This window comes from Ctenocephalides felis, unplaced genomic scaffold (genome assembly GCF_003426905.1).
Source record: "Ctenocephalides felis isolate EL2017-DRISC unplaced genomic scaffold, ASM342690v1 CF-g0.4_SCAFFOLD_00719, whole genome shotgun sequence".
In the NCBI taxonomy this organism is placed as follows: Eukaryota; Metazoa; Arthropoda; class Insecta; order Siphonaptera; family Pulicidae; genus Ctenocephalides; species Ctenocephalides felis.
The window spans coordinates 6573-24134 of record NW_020536873.1 but is presented as its reverse complement, the minus strand read 5'-3'; the positions used below and the strand labels follow the sequence as shown (position 1 = coordinate 24134).

The following is a 17562-nucleotide window of genomic DNA, read 5'->3' as shown; positions in this document are numbered from 1 at the left end:
ATATATATATATATATATATATATAAATATATAATCTTTCTATAACTTTCTAATTTTTAACATTTTTATTATTTTGTTATATAATCCACTCATTTATGTTTATCATTCTCATTTTGATTATATTGTCATATTTCTATACATTATTTTTTATAACAACTTTAATAATTAAAAAATCCACCTTCTTCTTATTTTCTTAAACATAATATTGTTTGCTTAAATATTATCAAAATCATGTTTCTTGGCAGTTCATGTTTCTCGATCTGAAGATGAAACGTACCTAGTTCTGAAACCTGATTATACAAGGAGGACGAAAGAAATGTAATAACAACAGTAAACAATATTACATTGCTGATATTTTTTAAAAGAAACCTATGTTAGAGCAATTAAATTATCTGTAACATTTTGCACATTGAATCACCCCGTAAAGTTCTATAAATAATCCCGAATTATGCAATCAGAAAAGAGTACACTATGTGAATCTAAATCAGTTTGATTCACACATCGATGCGTGTTAGTTCGGTTCGGTCGAGAGCAAGAACTGAAATGCAGTATGTGGAGTTGTGGACCCGGTCGTCCTGTACTAATTATTCGACATATTCATTGATATGCAAGGCTGCAATGGCAGTCAGTTTAATCTGGAGATGACCCGCGCAGAGAAGCATTGCCCAGTTTAATCAAACCTATCTTGATTCCGGAAAATAGAACTGCATATTCGGGATAAACTACATGAATTTTAAGAAGCTTTACGACGCGATCTATTCTCATTGATATGCCTGCACACATGTCGTCTAAGCCCACGCATCTACATCAATAGGTCACAAGATGTGCAATATAAACATTGTCTACACTCGATCAATAGTAATCGACCAACTTGTCATTGGTTAAGTATATTTAAAAGGTACTTTTACAATCAATAGTCAAAATATGTCTTATTCTCATGGAAAGTTATACTTATATTGTTCAAATTATTATTATAAGTGTAATAGCTATTTTTAACTTCCCGTGGGGTAACCCGACTGGAAATTGAAGTATGGCGCGGATCAGGGCTGCCCTAAATCAAGTAGGGTCCCAGTGCGGCAACCGTACTTGGCCCCTATGCGATATGTAACGCCTTGCCGGATAAGGTCTGTGTTGGGCAAACTGTTCCGGGCCCTAATCGAAAATATGAAATGGCCCCTATAAAAATATCGAACTTGGCCCTTAACTTAAAATAAGCATATGGCCCTGAAAATAATATGTGATATGGCCCTGAAAAATATATTTGATATGGCCCTGAAAAATATATTTGATGCGGCCCTGAAAATAATATGTGATATGGTCCTGAAAAATATATTTGATATGGCCCTGAAAATATATTTGATGTGGCCCTGAAAATAATAATTGGCATGGCCCATAAAAAAATGCATATGCTAAATTTTTTTATTAATTCTTTTGATAACAATATTTTAATATATAATAACAATAAATAACAAATGTTAATTAGGTTTTATTGGTCCGCCTATGATCTCTCCCATTCTCCCAATCACGGGAATAATTTATAACCTTCCCGAGGGCTTGGTTAAATGCTTGCTCTTTAATAGGGCTCAACTGCGGATTTTTAATTGATTCAGTTGTCATTATACCTGTAACAAAATGTATAGCCATAAATAATAAAATCATCTATGTGTACTGTGTGAATAATACCTACCATATAAACACTTCACAAGTTCACTGTCTTTAAGACATTAAACACTAAAAAAATAAAAACTAAAAATTAAAATTAAATTATTCGATAATAATAAAAAGAAAAATACACGATAAATTGTTAACAAGAATACACTTACTTGAAGCATTGCGCGACTTATTGCCTAAATTTATGTTACATTCCGACAACTGCTGATCGACGTTATTCTGATTTACAAAACGCCCTTTATTCAAGCGGTATTGTTTTTTCAGAACATCTTGCCTTCTGTTTATGGTTTCTTCATTGTCCGTAGAAAACGCATATTCCTTTTGTTGCAATATTTTTAACTTTTCCAAGGCAATTTAATATGTATCTGAAATTACAACTCAAATCAAAGATATGTTTATATATATATATATATATATATATATATATATGTGTGTGTGTGTGTGTTTGTGTGTATATAACAAAATACACAATACGTAGTTGATCAATAATACTTACTCGCGTAATCTCGTACATCCACCTCATGAAGACTCCAATTATCTGATGCTGGTGCCGCCCGACGCTTCACCAAATCTTGAAGAAGAAGTAAATTTTCTCCCGATAGCTCATAATTATTTAAAAATGGGCATTCGAATTTATCTTATCCTTCATTATATATCAACCAATCCACCGGCACTACATCGATACTCTATTTTCACTTGTATCATTGAGAAATAAAACAACACAATACACTACTTTTCCACTGATTATTAAACGATAATTACACGACGTTCTTTTAAAACAAATAAAAATATATCGTAATAATATTTCGTAATTTTCGCACTTCCTATTAAACACATAACGACCGCTTAGCTTGGCATTCAGTAATGAACTAAAAAACTAACAATGGTCCTCTTTGATAGAAGATGAAGTTCTTACATACATGTATTGGTGCCTCGATCGTATTCCATATTATCAATCAATGGTTTATATAATATCATATGCAACGGCGCGATGATGATCTCTTTCTCTGCATTCAATATATACATATATATATATATATATATATATATATATATATATATATATATATATATATATATATATATAAATTTTTATGGGTCGTCGAATAAAAAATTAATGTACTATAATTTTTTACGTAGAACTTCAATATTAGATCTATTTGAACTAATATCAGTATTTCTGTCCACATAAAAAAATTGTTCGAAATAATATTTGACAAAATGTTTGTTGCCTATTCGTATTATATGAGCAATCATAAATGTATATTGTTCACAATCTGCTGTACGCCGGCATCTATAAAGTTAACGTGTGACATAGCGCCGATCTTTCTTACTCTTGCCCACTCTATTTCATTCGATGTTAATGTTTAGCAGTATTTAGAATATGTTAAAATGAAATGTAAAACTTTTGATATTTATTATTGAAGTAAAATTATGTAAATTTATTTCAGTTTTTCTACTTGTCCTATGTCAAGGTCCTATGCTTTAGATAGACCAAGTACGCATAAGAAAAAGGTCATCGATCCTGTTTCTGATTGTTACACTTTCGATACTCGATATGAGTTAATATTCATGTATAGTCTAGACTCTAAAATGAATAAATACGATATATGTGTGCTGGACGAATTTTCTAAGAAGGTCCTATATCTTATGCAAACAGTTCACGTACGCAGAATTGATCTTATTATTTCTACTTAATACATTCGATATGATTATTATATATATATATATATATATATATATATTTATATATATATATATGTATATATAATTTCAGTGAGGAAACTACTACTATTATTAATAAATTGATCATAACTTATAGTACATTAATTTTTTTATTCGACGACCCATGAAAATTTATATATATATATATATATATATATATATATATATATATATATATTATATGTCTCACATGACAAAATCGAAAAATAGTAATATACCTAATAACTTCTAATCACAAAAAGTATTATTTTTATTAAAAAATTATTTTATTGTATTCGCTATAATTTTAATATCTTGTTATATAATCGATTCAATAATTATTTTTATTGTTAATAAATTTTATGTAATTTCCTATCTTTCATGATTTTATTAATTTTATTAAAAAAAAACACTTTTTGGTTTTGTATTACCATTGGATTTTTTGTTCAAAGTTGTATAAAGCTTTCGTAAATTCGTATATTATATTTATAATATATTGATAATAATGAATACGGTATCATGCAGATTATGGAAAGAACGAAGAAATATATTGTTACCGATTACATATTGTTATTATTTATTAATAGTTATTTTTTATAATTCATTTATTGTTTATTATTTATTATTTCTTTATTATTAATTATGTAATTTATTTCTATATTTATTTTAGACTATAACGACAATCATTGATCAATAATAAACATTATAATCCTTTTTTTTTACAAAATATTAATAAATCAAACTATTTTGATTCTATTGATATTGAATTCTATGTAGGATTCAAATAAAGAAAGCAGATAGGGCTTGTCTAAATAATCTGTGGGTAAGCCGTATTAGGGCTCTAGTAATGAATTTCCAATACGGACCGTATCATCATATCATGGGCAATACGTATTAGGGGTACAATAGGGCATCCGAATATGGCCCGTTTCAATTATTATAGGGCAATCCGTGTTAGGGCTGAATTCAGGCATGCCTTTTATGGACCCTATTCAAATTACCATATTAGGGCCGCCCATATATGGCCCTATGAGGGCCATGCACTAAATTCCGTAATACGGACGCCGGAGTACAGCCCTATAGGGGCCTATAGGGGCCGGACCTGAGTTAGGGCTTGCCGTAACAAATTTCCATCGGGTATAAAGATAGTTTTTTTCACGGATTGAATCTGTGAAGCTGATGCCTTGTTTCTCTTGACGAAAGTCATCAGCTCATTCAAAATCACTTTGAAAGAGCTCTGGCCACTTCTTCATTTTGCTTTGTTTGTATCTCCATTGAATATATATTAACATAGATTATATTGTTTAATTCGGTGTAATAAAAATATTAAACAACATACCTTTCTGCGCTGGTTTTTTTTTTTTGGGATAGAACTCAGAGTGTTATCGTCTGAGCTCGCAATACACGATTGATTTTGAGTTCTTTTTACATACTTCTTCACGTTTTTATAATCGGTGGTGCTTCTCATAAACTTAGCCTCCCATTCAGAGTAATCTCTAAACGAAGGAGGCTCGCACGCCTTCAGCATCTTATTTAGTTTATAGCCTGCTACATTTTCTGATCATAATTACATAGTCTTCTCCTCATTTACAGCCCATGATGAGGGCAGGTGTCCGCATGAACCCTTTTTTTAAAAATCACTATATCCCATGAACACTATCAAATATAATGGTACCAATTTTGAAATTTATTTAAAAAAAAAAACTATAACTGATTATTTCAAATATTTAAATTAAAATAAAATTAAATTAAAATAAAATTATTTAAATTAAATAATTGAAATTATTTAAATTAAATAATTGAAATTCATTTTTGAGAGAACTTACCTCCATATTCACTTATTTAAAATTTAACTACGTAAACTTCTAACTACTTAAACTTACTACAAATACCTGCAACTGTTGCGACGATCAAAACTGGAAAGAAATACGAAATGCATTTGCGATCCTTGCAACTACAGAAAATTAAATTTTGGCGCGATTATTTATTAGTGTGGGCGCTGATTTACATTTCAAATCTTCAAAACCATGCGTAAAAAATGTTCCGCAAGATGCATTTATTAGAATATATAGAATGAAATATACATAAATAATAATATCAATAACAACTATGATATAAATAATATTGATAATAACATAAATAGGAGTGTTTTTAGTTTACATATGCATTCGAAAGTAGTAAAGTAAGGCATACTAGTGCACTCGAATATATGTTTCCATATTACTCTTGAATGTTTCAGCGACGTACAATTTATCATTGAAACACTGAGATAATATTTAACAGACATATTGTTTTCGAAATTAATATTGTTGTTTCGAAAAGCCATTTCTATATTGTTATCATGTCAGCCTTCGTATATAGGCGCTTCGACGGAACTGATGTTACCGGTATACATATATTTTTTTCGGTTTCTCTGGTGAAACGCATTCTTATCAACATTTAAAATACTGCTCTGTCCAGCCGCCTGCAGCATTTGCGTTTTAAAAACATGCACTTTAATTTATTGTGACAACTTTCTATAAACATAGTTCAAAAATCACCCTCACATAGTATTGCACGAATTATTAATTTGGTGGAACTGTTATAAATATTATTTACTGTATGAAAATTAAAAAACACCACTTTTTTGCTAACTATTTTATATATTAAAAAAAATGTTATTAGTACCATTAACTTATTTTTAGAAAAGGTTCAGGTCTTTTTACATATTGTCTTTCTCTTTTTCAGATGACTTTTATCCATTTTTAATTTGGGATGTGTGTTATTTTCGATATGTAGTTCACATAGAACACAAAAATATTTAAAGTTTAGATCTCCTAAATATGCTGGTGATAAGGAACGTAAAGCTAAACTGGGATCACACTCAAAGTGAAGCCATCTTAAACACATTCCACATTGTTGCCAAGAACTGCTGGATGGTATTAAGTCCCCATTGCAATTGCTTTTGCAATTAATAAACGCGTCTTGGGAATTTCTTAGACATAGTGAATAACTGTAATAATAAATAAACAACTTTATTTGTAATACAAACAAACTTGTTAATTCTGATAATTCAAAATTTTGTGAAAAGATATCTTTATCAGAATTCTGATACAAATAAGCACATATATCTAAATTATTATATTTACTTACAGAAACTCCGGCTTCTCTACAAAATTCTAATTAGTAAATAGGTTACGGAAACTCGTGGCGCTCGAACTCTCAAAAACAAAATAAAGGATCTTTGTTTAGTTTTGTTAGTATCATCTTCTAGAAGTGTTGCCAACTCAATCATGCCTGTGCCTATGCCATAGATTCTAGTGGACTGTAGACGGTAACAAAAGCGTAACAGTCACAAAAAACACAACTTTCACTATGTTGATCGTCTTGGTATTCTTTGAGAGCACTCCTAATCACTTTTTCAACTTTTCAATGCAATATTTAATGAATATTTACACTATATCAATGGAAAATTTAAATGTTTCAACATAACCTCAAAAATGATTGTGAACAATTGTAAAAATAAATTTAGTAAAAACTCGATCACAAAAATGTCCAAAGATTGTAAGATTTTGGATACATACTCTTGATATATAAAAAATAAATTCTTGAAATTTAAAAGAAGAGGACATAACTATAAGTTAACAAACATAATGCAAAAGATGAAATAGAATCAACATAAGTCAAATATAGATATCATATAGAAATGATTTAATATCCATCATGATATGATTAGAACTAAACAATAAACTATGTATATTAGAGATAAAAAAAATCAAATCAAATTGAAATATTTGATCCAAATGAAACCAAAGTTTAAATTACTTGTTATAAATTGTTAATTTAAAAACAAAGCATTTAAGTTAATCGAGGTTTAAATCTTGAAACCTTCTTGAACTTAGTGGAAATAGGAATTAAATTTATAATACTGTATAAAATCATTGAATATGGGATCATCGATATGAAGATAGGATATGATTGATATAGCATAAAATTTAAAATACTCTAAAATAAAAATGTAATAGTGTAAAAATAGAAATATTTTTTATTTAAATTATTAATTTAAATTTATAAATTATTAAGTTATTATTAAGTTTTAAACGTACGATGTTGAAAAAAATTACTGAGTATTTTATACAATTTATCTGAATCATTTTCAACAATCGGTTTAGGAATACTGCGGACGTTATCGCAGACGGCACTCTTCTCGTCGCGGACGGCACTATAACCGCCATGGTGGGCAGTATCATCACTGCCACGGCTGGCAGCATTATAACCGCCGCGGTCGCCTCGCCCGTCGCGATTATTATTTTGGACACCGCGGTTGTTTTTTTGACCACCCTGGTTTTTATCTCGTCCGCCGCGATTGTATCCTTGGCCGCCGCGACTACCGCCGCCCTTCTTATTTTCTCCTTTCTGCTGTTGCTGTTGGCCAGGCCCACTTTTGCACCAACTTGCTTGGTCGTCTGTGGACTAAAATAATAATTAATAATATAATAAATAAATAAATAAATAAATAATAATACCTGAATGCTAAATATATTTATCAATGTATTTATATATTATTATATGAATCTAACCTTACCTTTTTATGCGTGTAGATTATAGTTTTCTTCTCTTTGAAGAATTTTTCGAAGTATATTTCTACGTTTTCGCCGCCATCATAAAATACTGGTAGGAGAGATAATGTACTTTCCTCCTTTTCGTACATTAATTCAATTGCCTTGAAACACAAGCCAATGGAAATCATGTCGAAATCTGTTATAGAAAAGATAATGAAATCAAGTATGTTACATTTTCATGATATATTATTCAAGTTTGAGGAAGGGTAAATAAAACCTTTGTAAATATTTAGGGGCTGTTATCGTTGTGTGATTTTGTAATTAAATACCACTTTGTAATAATTAAACAAACATGTGTTTAATCATTACAAAGTGGTCGGTAATATGAGTGTAATAAAAAAAATAATAATACTGTTCCGATCAACACAAGGACAAATAATTAATTGAACGCAGAGAATGTTCAGAGAAAAAAAATCCGTATCTCAATCCTGAATATTTACGTAAAATAATTTGTGATCATATGTATATATATATATATATATATATATATATATACATATACATATATATTAGGTTGGTCCTTAATATGGTCATTTTCGAATTTATTTGAGCTCAAATTCTTCCAAATTGATAAAAAAAAAATCACTAAAAATTTATATACACATATATATATATATATATATATATATATATATATATACATACATATACATATACAGAAATATATACCTTTGTCCCCTTTTGATCATCTAAAAATTTAAGATGATCGAAGTACCAGAGTTTTGGCTTGTAGACGTTTTGTGCGCTACAGCCCGAGCGCATAGAAGCTTTTATCTAGAATAACATACTGTTAGATTAACACAGTCCAAATCATCTAAACTAATAATTAATTTTGATAATATTTTCCTTATATTGTGAAGTTTTTAGTATTATTAAATACCTTGTTAACCTCCTTGTTAAAAACGCTCCTAATGCTTTTAATTTTTTTAGCCACTGTTGCTATGGTTGCATCTGGATTAATTTCTTTAAATGCCGACAGCATTGAATTTAACGCATTATTGCGCATTTGTTTATTATGATATGCCTCGTCACTTATTGACCACAAACAAGTATGGGCTTTGTACATTTCTATAAATTTCACTATGAAATTTTTTGAATTCATATCTATAAATCCATCAAAATTATTATCAATAATTGTTCAGAATGTGCTAATTATAACTGAATATATAACTAAAAACTAATACGTACCTATATTTTCCTATTCAGATTTCCAACTAATAGAACTTTCTCACAGGATTATAATAGTCAAACTAAAATAATTACGGCCGCCGCGTTTGTTTACGCGGCCGTTGTTGCCTGTAACGCCGCCATTGTTGCCCGTACCGCCGCGGTTGTTGCCCGTGCCGCCGCCGTTGCTGCTATTACCGCCGCGGTTTTTGCCTGCACCGCCGCGGTTGTTGCCTGCACCGCCGCGGTTGTTGCCTGCACCGCCGCGGTTGTTGCCTGCACCGCCGCGGTTGTTGCCTGCACCGCCGCGGTTGTTGCCTGCACCGCCGCGGTTGTTGCCTGCACCGCCGCGGCTGTTTCCTACGCCGCCGCGGCTGTTTCCTACGCCGCCGCTCCAAGTCGCATCGCCTGCGGACTAAAATAATATTTAATAATATTATAATAGCTGATTGCTATGTATTTATGTATTATTATAAAAATTTAACATTACCTTTTTATAACTATATATTCTTATTTTCTTATCTTTGAAAAAATGGAGGAAATATTCCTCCACGTTTTCCCTGCCTTCATAAATAACGGGCAGGAGCGACAACACACGCTCCTCCTTTTGATACATCAATTTTATTGTGTCGAAGCATAATCCAACCGCCTTCATTTTGTAACCTATTATATAAAAAAAACTTATAATGAAAAATCCCTTAACTATACCAATATATACATGTATGTATATATATATATATATATATATATATATATATTCATATTATGTATATATATATATATATATATATATATATATATATATAAATATATACCTTGGTTATGCTCCGACACCCCACACAACAATACTGTGTGTCCAAGAAAGGAAGTCACCGATGTCACATCTCCTAATTTTATTGGTCTTGATTTTGCATTCGAGCTATAATAATGAAAATGTTCTAATTATACACATGTCCTGAAGAATAAAAAGTGGATTTAATTTTCTTACACAAGCCTGTCCTCCCAATATGACTCTGTATGGCAATCTGTTAATATCAGCAGCACCTCTTCTTTGGGTATTTCACTCACCAGAGTGAAATTCCTCAAAGCTGCCCCCATTTTATTTAAGAATGCTAGAAAAATAAAAACTATGATAATAGAAACGAAGAAATAGTTTTCAAATAAAATTATATATGTAATTTTAATAATACGCTATACATATCAATAAAAATCATGAATTTTTGTAAAAAAATATTATAATTTCTTAAAAAATATTAAAAAATACAAAAGTTAGAAAAAGCTAAACGTACTTACAATTTTCTTATTCCAGTGTAAAAAAGAGACTTTTTAAAAAATTCATGTTTTTTTGTTGTTATGCCCGATTATTGAACACTATATATAACTATTATTCAACCCTTATATATATATATATATATATATATATATATATATATATATATATATATATATATATATATATATATATATATATATATATATATATATATATATATATATATATATAGAATTTTATGATATGAGTGGAACGAATATTAATTGTTTAATATGAACAAAACAGCACTCAGATTTGTTTAACACAACTTTATTTTATGATTACAGACGTTTCGAGACCATGGTGTGTCTCATCTTCAGTGTAATTTCAAAAACAGTTACTTATATACTACACATTCTTTAATAATTTATTTAAATTTCATTTAATTTTTGGTATACAAAAAACACCAACTATTCCTTGCAATGCTTGACACCGTACTAAAGAAACATATAACACTTACAGAAATATTCTAAACAAATTTGAAGTACTTATATAGATGGAGACAGAGAGGGTATCATTATAATGTAAACAGAAGGAGTGCTATCGCATACAAAATCGATAAAAATGAAAAAACAAATTAATTTATTGAAAAGAATAAGATAAATGAAAAAATTTATAAATTATTAATGATGTTTATATAAGTGTCATGTAAAATATTTGTGTCGGTTCTTAGATTTATGCTATTGTTAGTCCGAACTATTAACATTGATTCTGCCATGCTCCGTTTAAATAAGTCTTTCTCATGGAATAAAATTTGGGGATTGTCAAAATCAAACTTATGGTTGTTGATATTAGCATGATCCACAAGTGTACTTTTAAATTTTTTATTATCTATTTTTTTTTTTTTAAATTTTTTTAAAAATTTATTATCTAATTTTTTTTTTAAAAATAGATAATAAAAAATTTAAAAGTACACTTGTGGATCATGCTAATATCAAGTATCAACAACCATAAGTTTGATTTTGACAATCCCCAAATTTTATTCCATGAGAAAGACTTATTTAAACGGAGCATGGCAGAATCAATGTTAATAGTTCGGACTAACAATAGCATAAATCTAAGAACCGACACAAATATTTTACATGCCACTTATATAAACATCATTAATAATTTATAAATTTTTTCATTTATCTTATTCTTTTCAATAAATTAATTTGTTTTTTCATTTTTATCGATTTTGTATGCGATAGCACTCCTTCTGTTTACATTATAATGATACCCTCTCTGTCTCCATCTATATAAGTACTTCAAATTTGTTTAGAATATTTCTGTAAGTGTTATATGTTTCTTTAGTACGGTGTCAAGCATTGTGCAAGGAATAGTTGGTGTTTTTTGTATACCAAAAATTAAATGAAATTTAAATAAATTATTAAAGAATGTGTAGTATATAAGCAACTGTTTTTGAAATTACACTGAAGATGAGACACACCATGGTCTCGAAACGTCTGTAATCATAAAATAAAGTTGTGTTAAACAAATCTGAGTGCTGTTTTGTTCATATTAAACAATTAATATATATATATATATATATATATATATATATATAATATAATATAATAAAATAGAATAAATTACCAATATCTTCCATAACTGATGCCATTTTATCACTCTGCTACAACAGCACTGTTCTAATTGTACTGTTCACTTTGCGCCCTTGATTGCAAATGAACTCAAAGGGACGTTTACCCGATTTATATACGCGAAGGTGGTGCGTCCACACCTAACGAACGGACACGAACGAATATAATGAATAATATGCGTAGATTAAAAATTATAATATAAAACTGATCCGTAATATAAAACTAATCGGTATCATTTCCAACTATTATCTTTTCAATGTGCATTCATTAATTATTGTAATTTCATTTTATTTCAATACATTAAATATTGTAATTGCTAGGCTATGAATTTAATACAGCAATAATCTTTTATTGGGGATATTTTTAGCTACATCATTTTTCTCAATACAGGTTTCAGGATCACAAGATCCTGATTCCCAAACTAAGTTGTATAAAATTTATGTAGTTTCGCTTTCCAGTTCATGTAGTCTTTAAGCGCTCTGGGTATTCTCGAAAATTCTGCTGGAATGTGAGCTTTAAATTTTAGTAAATATTCGCTCACTGTATCCCTGGTTTTGTCATCTAATTTGACGTTTCTCGTTCCTTTTACCCAGAGCCTTAAAAGTCTCTTGGTGACACCTAGGCAGACAATATGCATGTAGTCGAGTGCTATTTGAGATACCATTCCGATATTTAATTCCTCCAAAAGGGAGTCACCTGTGTGATGTACTGGGTTCGTCCTCATGCGAAAAGATTTATCTGTTCGAAGATCTGAAAATGTGTTATTTAAAATGACATGGGTTGAAAACTCTTCTCTTTGAATACATTTGGAGCAGTTTTCATAACCCGCATGCCCAGTTGTCTTTGTAATCAACGCACGCGCAGGACTAACACATATTATTACAATTTCTATTGAGACAAATTAAACCATGTTGTAACACTTTCATTTCTTCCACGAAAGGCTTACAATATCCAGCGGTTGTGTCATACACTGCATCGTAATGTTGTTTCTCTGAAACAGATTTCCTAGCTCGCACTTCAAAGGTAATTCTGGAATATCATCCGCTTCTTCTTCAATATTAAAATAGTCAGAAACATGTGGAAGCGGAATACAAAGCGCTTCATCTTGTCAATACTAGCAGAAGCGCTTTTATCTTGGGAGTCTTGACATGCAATGTCATGATAATTGCAATTATCCATGGATTGCACCTCTTCAACACTTTCACTAATGTAAAAGCTGCTAGCACAGTTGACGGTGCTACTGTTAGTGCTCGAATCATTATTGTCAGCTGAACGCCTTACCTAAGATTTGTGATTGTTTTTGCATTATTAATCATTACAACGTGAAGTTAATTTGAAAGGATTTGGGTGCGTAGGTTTGTGCAACTGATTTGTGTTTAGGCAACATTGTTCTATTCTGTGCCTGTTCATTACTTGTTGTAATGCCATCAGCGTGGAATCAATTTAAAATAGCAACACAAATTAAACACAGAATAAAATGTTATACATTTATTGACTTCTAAAAATTATATACGAGGTTAGAAAAATATAGGTCCTTGTTCTATAACGGCCGTGAATGGAGAGAGCGAACACTCCTAGCTCGCTTGAGATCCTTACTTTCCTGTATTGCTAGATAGGGTACATAACCAACTTAATCTTGGTTAGCCTGACCTGATAGTTCCGTTAATAATGCGTTAATACTTGCTAGTTTCGTTAATATGACAGAAGCATTGATGTCCTAATAATTGCCAGATGGCATAACACCATCCCCCTTAGATAGATTATGGTGCCAAACTATATTCTTAAAAAATTAGATTACATTGGAAATTCAAATTTACAATAGTATCAAAACATTCAGAAAATTCTTTAACAAGTATTCGAATCCAATTGAAGGAAACTAAGGACTAAGATAAAACATAACATTCTTAAAACATTTAAACATAAAATTAGAAAGTTTGATTGGAAATGGTCCTAATTCTAAGTAAGTAATATAAACATATAAATGAAATTGGGAACTAACAAGCATCTTAAATATAGCATAGTAAAAGATAAAACTTAGTGCATTGCTTAATAAACAATGTTACAATAGTTTATCATATTTCAAAGGGTTTAATTCTATTAACGTGGACTTAAACTGATTTCGGATCACACAACAAAGTATAGTTTACTGGAGAATCCTTCGATAATATTTCAAATGGTCCAAGCCATGGCATTATCAATTTACGCATTTTTTCCCTTTTAAAGTTGTTTCATTTTTTAGGAGTACCAAATCTCCAACCTTGAACTCAATTTCTTTTGACTTTTTATCATAATAAATTTTGGAAGATGTCTTAGATGAGATTAAATTTTGTCTTGCAATATCTATGGCTGATTTTATTCTAAACTTAATTTCTTGTGCATAATCATCGAAAGTATAGGGATGAGATTGGGGTTTTGGAAGTGAGGAAGGTAGCTCAGGATTGTAGCCAAAAACTAGTCTAAAAGGACTGAAACCTGTTGATGTGTGTGGTGTTGTGTTATAAGTAAACAAGGCATAAGGCAGCCAATTGTCCCAATCTGACTGATCAATTTGAATAAAACTTCTTAGGTATTCTATTGATGTTCTGTGGGACCGTTCTAAAGCACCGTTCGATTCTGGGTGGTAGGATGTCGTTTGGAGTTTTTCAATTTTTAAAATTTTACAAATAGCTTTAAAAAGTGTACTTAAAAATTGGTGTCCTGGTCAGTCAGGATTTTGAAAGGAATGTCATAATGACAAATTATTTCTTCTACGAATGCTCTAGCTAGGGTTGCGGATTCTTGGTTTCTTAAAGGTATTACCCCACTGAATTTAGTTAATAAGTCTTGGAAAGTGAGTATGTATTTATTTTCATTCGCAGTAATAGTTAGAGGTCCAACTATGTCTAATGCACATTTTTCAAATGGCTTTACAGGTGTATCTGTAATAACCATAGGGTATTTACATAGCCTTTTCAAATGCTCATTTTTCAAAAGGCTTTACAGGTGTATCTGTAATAACCATAGGGTATTTACATAGCCCTTTTTGCATAGCTTGTTCCTTTGACAAACATCACAAGTTTTAACAAAATTTCTTAAATTTTTCTTTAATTTAGGCCACTGGTATTTGATAGATATACGTTTTAGGGTACGCTTATAACCCTGATGGCCTCCTATTGGTGTATTATGATATTCGTTTAAAATTCTTAATTTATCCTCTCGAGTAAGAAGATCTAATGGACGTTTGTAAATTAAAATTTTAATATTATAATTTTTAAATACATATTTAAACTTACTACGAATTTCACATTCATCAAGTTTGTCATCTGTCGCTAAAGTAGGTAATGATATTTCTTCTATATTATGTTCTACGCATAATTCCCTAAGCTTAATTAATGTCCTAAATATAATTTCTAAATTACTTATGTCTGGTTGCCTGAATTTAGTCACTAAATAAAATACAAAATCGCTATTATTATAATTAACATGTGTACATCTCTTACTTGTTTTCCCTGAGCTATTAATTCGTTAATCCTATTAAAATGGCTCTTAAAGTTATTAAAAAATACGCTATCGCTATTAAAATTTTGAGGACTAACTATGCAAACGGATTTTTTATCTACAAACGAAAAATCTTCATTAAATTCTTTAACATTATCATTAATTACTATACTATTACTTAAACTGTCTTTAAAATTTTGGTAGGTATCGTCGCCCGTTATGTGATAAAACCTACTTAAGGCATCAGCATTCGTATTAGCTGATCCTTTTTATACACTATTTCGTAATCATGTTCTTCTAACTTAATTCGCCATCTCATTAGTCTAGAACCTGAGTCTTTTAAATTCATTAGCCAAACTAACGGTTTGTGATCTGTAATTATATAAAATCGAACTTCATAAATATATGTTCTAAAATGCCTTACGGCCCACACGATTGCTAATAGTTCCTTTTCAATAGTCGAATAATTCTCTTCTGCCTTATTTAAAGTTCGACCATTGCGAATGTCCTTGGGACAAAATCGCCCCGAATGCTTTTCCGGAAGCATCTGTAGTAATATTGAAAGAAGCTTGAAAATTCGGATACTGTAATATAGGAGCAGTAGTCAAAAGATTTTTGAGAGTTATAAATGCATCCTGTTGAGCTGAAGACTAAATAAAATTAACATGTTTTTTTTAAAGTTTAGAATGAATCTACGATAGTATCCAGCTAAACCTAAGAATGACTTAATATCCTTTGAATTTCTTGGGATTGGGAAATTAATTACTGAATCTATTTTGATAGGATCGGGTTTGATACCAGTAGGTGTAATTATGTGACCTAAATAGTATACCTCCTTATAGAAAAAATTACATTTTTGCGGTTGTATGCGCAAATTACTAGCTCGTAGCCTTTCTAAAACTTCGCATATCCGTTTGTAATGTTCCTCTAACGTATTGGAATAAATGACGATATCGTCCAAATAAACGAAACACTTTGCAAACCAGACAAAACGGAATTCATAAGGCGTTGGAATGTCGCAGGGGCATTCTTTAGACCATATGGCATACGTTTGTATTGAAAGAAGACTGAGTTGAAAGAGCTGTCTTCTGTTTGTCACTCTCATTCATTGGAATCTGGTGAAAACCAGAAGCCAAATCAAGAGTAGAAAAATACTTCGAATTCCCTAATTGATCGAAAATATCAGAGATATTCGGCAAGGTAAAGGAATCTCCTACAGTAACTTCATTCAACTTTCTGAAATCAACTACAAGTCGCCACTTCAATGTGCCAGAGTCAGATTTTTTGGGCACCGAGAGTAAAAGCGCATTCCACGGACTATTACTTGGCTCAATAATATCGTTATTTAACAAATCTGAAACTTGATTACTTATTTCTTTCTTATGACAATCTGGTAAACGGTAAGGTTTTATATTTATAGGTGGGACATGTAGAGGAGTATTAATATTATATTCTACTGACGAAGTAAAAGGGAGCGTATCACCATCTACATAAGAAATATCATTATAACTTGAACAGATTCTATGTAAGTAATTACTTTCAGTCTCATTCAAAAGATCTGATTTTAGAAAATTGAAAATTTTTGGTATTCTGTCTGGATTGAAATTATTCGAAATTTGTCTATGATCTTCAAAAGAAGTGGAATTATCTAAAATTTTTGGTAGAACATTTATCTCGAAAATTGGCGTCTCTAACTCCACTTTACTATCGTTAGAATTGATGATACTAATTAAACAAGAATTATTTAGAGGTGATACTAATGTACTGGCTACAAAAATTCCTTTACTTATTTCTGATTTCTCAATCACACCTACAAAATTTGAATTTGTATTTATACGCACTACCGTTTCAGAACGTGGATTTAAATTAACAGAACTTAATTTTAGAGGCATTTGCGTTTTATTACTAAATTTTACACTAGATTCTGCAATATTAATCGATCCACCAAACTCTTGTTAGAAATCCATACCTAATATTCCATCGCTTTTAATAGGTAAACTATCCCTAACTATATGAAAATTATGCTTAACTACGCAGTCCCCTAATCTAA

At 30.4% G+C, this 17562-nt stretch overlaps 1 long non-coding RNA gene across 1 annotated transcript; it reads right to left on the bottom strand.

Moving 5' to 3' along the window:
• Positions 1 to 1492: 1492 nt before the first annotated feature.
• Positions 1493 to 2196, bottom strand: LOC113367647. Its single transcript, XR_003366309.1, has 4 exons — positions 2168 to 2196; positions 1824 to 2036; positions 1688 to 1731; positions 1493 to 1622 (listed from the first exon to the last, which is right to left on the bottom strand). It is a non-coding gene; the product is annotated as an uncharacterized LOC113367647 (long non-coding RNA).
• Positions 2197 to 17562: the final 15366 nt, after the last annotated feature.